Here is a 6516-nt window from a genome sequence, read left to right as displayed (position 1 = left end):
AAAAGCATGCAATATTTGTGCCATAGTAATATGCACTAAATAATGTGTCTGAATTTAGCATTTACGCCTTTATCATAGGTGCCAGACTGTTTGTTGCATCAACTTAATTTACTATTCTATTACAGCTTGGTTCATTTGAGATAAAACTTGGATGCGTATTTCGCTCACATTTTATATTATGGTATTTCAGAAGGTCTTACCTAAATTATTTTATATTTTGTTCAGGTCACCAGAGATGAAAGAAACGGCTAGGTTTGTTTCCAGCCTTCGTTATATAACCAACATTTTCCCAAAATAACCTATACATATCTCATATTAGCTTTTAACCTTTTATAATGTTCATTATATGTAACCAAAATTTCAACAAAAATATCAAAATAGCCATCCTAGTCATATAAATAAGAAAAACCACAAAATTGCCAATACAGTACTAAAACAAAAGAAATTTTTTTTTGCTATGTACTAAAGTCAGGCATCTCGAACTCGCTGAAGTCGGGCATCTCCAAGTCACTTGTAATTGAGCATTCAGCAATCTCTTGTGTAGGACCCTCCATGTCTTTTATTGCTGTGTGAAGCATGGCAGCAACTTGTCTCATATCAGGTCTCCTCTCCCCTTCCATGAGCAAGCATGTTCTCGCTAGCTCCATCACTCGTTTAATAAGTCCCATGTTCTCTCCATCCATACTCATGAATGATGTGATGTGATCATCCAATATCTCCTCGGCTCTGTTGTCCTTCATAGCATACAAAAATTCTGCTGCGAGGTTATAGTACTCCAACCCTTCCATGTAGACGGCCTTCTTTCTGGTGAAAAGTTCTATGAGAACCACACCAAAGCTATACACGTCACTTTTTACAGTGAGTTGGCCAGTCTGCATGTACTCTGGGTCTAAGTAACCACGGGTACCTTGCACATGTGTCACAAATTCTTCATCACCCCCCGTTGGTGCCAAAACCGAAGCACCAAAATCAGACACCTTGGCCACAAAACTCTCATCCAAAAGTATATTGGAGGTTTTCACATCACGGTGAACAATGGAAGGGGATGCCCATGAGTGCAAATAAGCTAGTGCTTCTGCTGTCTCTTGAGCAATCCTTAAACGAGTGTTTAACGGGATGCACGTGGCATTCTCCCCATGGAGGAGGTCAAATAGAGTTCCTTTGGAAATGAACTCGTAAACTAAGACTGGGATTTCCAATTCAAGACAACAACCAAGGATTCTTACTATATTTTTATGGTTAATTTGGGAAAGGATGAGAATCTCTTTACCAAATTCTTTTTTTTGCCTCTCGTTGATTGTCTTGCATTTTTTTATAGCTACCTCTTTGTTATTAATGGTACCTCTGTATACTGTACCATTTCCTCCTTCTCCTACCACATTCTTTGAGTTGAAGTGGTCGGTAGCCTCTTTCAGTTCTTGTTCTTTGAATATTCTAAATGAAAATCCCTGCTCAGATTTCATCTTCTCAAGCAACAAATGACCTCCATATTGCCGAAAATATTTCTCCTTGATTGTAGTGATTTGTCTTCTTTGATAGACCCAATACACCAAGGAGCTTGAAAGTAATAGGATAACAATACAACTACTAAAACCTGCAAATATTTAAATGAATATTAGTTCAACTGATCAATCAATTACTTTTTTTTTATATAAACTAATTAAATTGATCAATTACTTGAGTTAATTTGTTAAACTTGTAAATTTTGCCACCTAATTAAAAAAATAGAGAGATTAAGTAACCCCAAATATAATAGCAATTTTCAAGAAAATTACCTATAACAAGCTTGCCCCATGATTGAATTTTCGGCCCATTCTTGTAACAACCTCCAGGGACTGTACTATTTCCATGTGTGCCTAGGGGACATGCACATTTAAATGATCCCGGAGTGTTTGTACAAATACCATAGCAATTTGAACTAATATGGCACTCATCTGAATCTATATATACATAGTAAGAAAGAAAAATATATAGGAGAGTTAGACAATATTATGCATCAACTGTGTGAGAGTGTACTTAATTTTGATTAAATTTAGAACAATAAACAAGACTTTTTCTTTCAACTAAAAGAAGAGCAATTTTTTTTTTCTCTAAGATTGCTGAGGTCAATAAAAGCATGCATAATTATAACTAAGAAAGTTGAGCATATCATTTGTAGTATATATGTACATATATATATATATATATATATATATATAACGTACCTTGGCAACCATTAAGGAGATAGGGGTTCCCGTGGTAACCTGGTGCGCAATTGCATATATAACCTTGACCAGTGGCGTGGTTAATACATTTGCTGTTAGTGCTAACACACGCATAATTGGCTCTATTTTGTTTTGCTATTTTGCAGGTCTCGTTCCCTACAACCCAATCAAGAACAACCGAAAATTTATTGGCATCCTTAATCGAAAATCTATGGGCATCCTTGTTAAAGGAATCAAGTTTGGTGAGATATGTGGTGCTAAATTTGAAGTTTTTTGTTTCTATTAGCATCGCATACCCACAAGGGCTGAAGCTTGCGGTATTAGAACTGTTGAAGCTATAATCAAATGTAATATCATAATACTTCATTCCAAACGGAATGGCAGTCTGGCAGCAACCGATACCAGAGCATGAGCCATTTACCAGTCCCTGCTCACTCAAGCTCACAGATGTACACCCTGTTGTGTACCAGATAGATTGACTCCTTGTAAGTTTGACATATGCAGATGTCTCACTACCTACTACCATGAACCTATTTTCGGTATTTGATAACCAAAATGGCGTATTGGTCAAATCAACAGTAGACTCACTCGCACGAATTAAGCTTGAGTTAATATAACACAGCCAAGAAACAACGACCTCAATCCGAGCTTAGCCTTGGGACACAGATATGCTATGTAATACGGATACGTCGGATAACTCTGAAGCAGGCATAGATATTGCCTTGTAGCTACCGTCAATCGTCTTATTACACAGGAGGTTGAACTCTTCAGATCTGGAACAATTTTTCCCTATTCCAAATGGATAGGTAACCTGTAATTATATGCAACTTTATAATGTTAAATAATTAAGAGGTTGTATGTAAATAACAGTTAACCTTTTTTTAATTCTATGTATGACTGCAATTTTAAAAACCTTTTTTTATATATAATTTACAAGTTTTGAATCATGAGTATGCCCTTTTCTATAGTACTATATATATATATATATAGGGTCCGGCTAATTTGCTACCGGCAGCATTTTAGCCGAAGGTGCTGCTGCCCCTTTTTTTATTTTCTGATGTCCAAACAACAAATCCAAACCGTTAGATGTTTAATCTATATTGTAATCTACTTGGAAACCAAATTTTACATTTTTTGGAATTTTTTACTATTTATTAAGCTGGTTTAAAAACTGCTGATTTCAGTAAATTTCTGCAGCGTTGAAATCAGCGGTTTTCAAACCAGCTTAATAAATAGTAAAAAAATTCCAAAAAATGTAAAATTTGGTCTCCAAGTAGATTATAATATAGATTAAACATCTAACGGTTTGGATTTGTTGTTTGAACATCACAAATTACGATATTGCCCCGGAAGCACCTCCGCTGAAATGCTGCCGGCAGTAATTTAGTCGTGCCCTATATATATATATATAGAGAGAGAGAGAGAGAGAGAGAGAGAGTAAAGCTAGGGTGTGATGTGCTCACCAAGAGAGTTTGGTGAGCACAACTCCAAAAGTTCATTGGATCAACTTCAAAATTTTGCATGCATATGCATCACTCATGAAGCATATGGATTTCAACGGTTTGGATTTTGTGTTTAAAATCGATCCGATGAATTTTTGGAGTTGTGCTCACCAAACTCTCTTAGTGAGCACATCACACCCTAGCTTTACTCTCTCTCTCTCTCTATATATATATATGGAACGTACCTCGGTGTGTCCACAATGTGTCGGACATCCGACAGGGGGTTGCAATATTGGTTGAGCTACACAGAATGACAGTAGTAGCATGAAGAAGAAAATGATAGCCATGTATATATTTAAAACAACTAAAAGGCTTTAGGAAATTCAAGTGGTAGTTTTGAAGTTTGAAAAACAGAGACAGATCGATTGATGGAGTTTGGTTGAAGAAGAGTGAGTGATTTACTTAATTTATAGGTATAGAAGAAAATAACTAACTAGAACCTACTGTTTTTAATATGTAATAGAGTGATGGGATGAAAAAATCTACGAGGAAACAATTCAGGCTTCACTTACTAATTAGAACCTATTGTTTATAATATCTAGTAGAGGGATGGGATGGCAAGCCCTATGAATAAAAATTTCAAGCTTCCCGTACTAAATACTAATTACAACCTATTTATTTGTAGAGCAAGAGCGGTATATCTATACTCTCAATTAATGATTTGAAAAAAATAATAAACATGTAATTTCTAATGCATGTGAAGTGATCCAGCTTGAAAAATAAAAAATAAAAAAAAATTGCTTCAAAGTTATACATGCATATAGATTCTAGTAGATTGTAGTAGATTCCAGAGGCTTTCACAAAATATGGTAACTTTTGAAATTGTTGAAAGTATTGTTCTACTACGTAGGAGGTGGCAAGGCTCTTTATGATTACAAAGTTGTAATTGTGATATGCAACAGTTGGCTTTCTCTTCGAGTGAGCTCTCCATTTTGCACCAGGGGCTGGCTGGGTTGTGTTAACTGCCAACTAGTACATGACTAACTCTATTAGAGAAAACTATTAGAGAAATATATATATATAGAGAGAGAGATGGGCTACGGTCACTAGTGGAAAAACTGGAATATTAGGATTGGAATTAAACCGATTCTGATCAGGGCGATACTAATACCACACAAATCTGGATCGGTTCTTTAACCGATCTTAATATGCATTAATCTGAATTAGTTATATTAAATAACCAATCTTAATATGAGATAATTTGGATCGGTTATTCTACACAACTGTCACACCCCAGATTTTTACCATCCGGAGTGCGATTACATAAGCATCTTCACACCTTTCCTTGGCCCGTCAACCTACGTCGCCAACAGAAATGAAAACAAAAACAACAAAACGGAGTCAGCTACAAAGCTCAGTAACCAGTTATTTAACTACGCACTTCTCTATAATTGGCTTAATTTAACAACCATTCAAATAAGCCGGATTAATCCACACAAATACACATCAAATTATGCATGCATATTTAACTAGCAATAGCACGTCGGTCTAGGTTATCCATAAAACCAGTCAAATCATATTCACACATGTGTAATCCCTGTCACAGGTGATTCCCACATTCTCATAACACAATTCCTTTAATCCGCCAATCCAATGGAAAATCCATCAAACATTGGAAGGCCGCCAACCCACTGGGAAATTCATCCAACAGTGAGAGGCTACAATCACATATCAAATTCCAACCTCAAACCCGCTATCCCGTTAAATATGCCACCATAATCCAATATGCAATACCAATATCCAAATCAACCATACAAAAATGAAAATACATATTATAGAGAAGTCCGGTTACCTTATAGCGAGAAATTCAGAATTTCAAATCCGATTGCAACGATAGTTCATAGTCATAGCGACATACTCGAAATTCAACTCAGACATATAATTTTTTTTCTTGATCGGTTGTGCAAGGAAAAGAGAAGCGGAAGGTATAGTGCCACAGGAATTCCTTTATGATTTTAAGCAATGTCTCAATGCTTATTTTATTCTTTAATTGGTATATATATATATATATATATATATATATATATAGTAATTTATATATATATAGTATAAAATAATTAAATTCCAAAAGAGTACAAACAGAAAAAGCCAAACGAAAAACACAATTTGAGAAACATTACTTTAATAAAAAAAATTGGAACACGTTGATTGCACGGATTGGGTATCTCATTGAATGTATGAAGGAAAAGGAATAAAACAAATGGAAAGCAATATAGTATTTGATCACCTCTGTGAAGATGGCGGCGGAAATGAATAAATAATTGAAGAAAAAGAAGGATCTGTCAAGAGGCAAAGAAAAGAACACAGAGATGCAAACCGGTTAATTCATGTATATTTAAAGAAACAGTTTCTAATTTGAATCGGTGCTGGTTGTTTCGAGGAGTTATGACTCCAATTAATTTGATATATAAATATATTAATTTGGATTGGCGTTGATTACTTTGAGGAGTTATGACTCTTATTCAACCAATTAATCAAATGTATATATATGTATATATCTATGTATTGTGTGCTGCCGACTAATTATATAAATTTTGAGTCTTGTATTTTCGGATTATAATTATATACTATTTAATTACTGCTAAATAAATATATAACTATTAACATCGTACCTTAATTTAGTATTTTAATTTACATGACGTTACATTCTTCCCTCTTTCAAAAAGAATTTTGTCCTCAAAATTCAAATACTAAATTGTAATTACTTTTATTAAAATATAACTAATTGATAAAGTGTTACCTTCTTTTCCTTTTTAAAAATAATATGGTCCTCAAATTTTAAACACACATTGGTAATTACTTTTGTAAAT

General features: G+C 34.5%; 1 pseudogene; it reads right to left on the bottom strand.

The window, feature by feature from the left end:
• Positions 1–455: 455 nt before the first annotated feature.
• On the bottom strand, positions 456–2730 carry LOC144564110 (wall-associated receptor kinase 3 pseudogene; annotated as a pseudogene).
• Between the last annotated feature and the right edge of the window lie 3786 nt (positions 2731–6516).

The sequence above is a fragment of the Carex rostrata genome, chromosome 1 (genome assembly GCF_964058835.1).
Source record: "Carex rostrata chromosome 1, lpCarRost1.2, whole genome shotgun sequence".
Taxonomy (NCBI): Eukaryota; Viridiplantae; Streptophyta; class Magnoliopsida; order Poales; family Cyperaceae; genus Carex; species Carex rostrata.
This window is presented reverse-complemented; position numbering and strand designations above follow the sequence as displayed.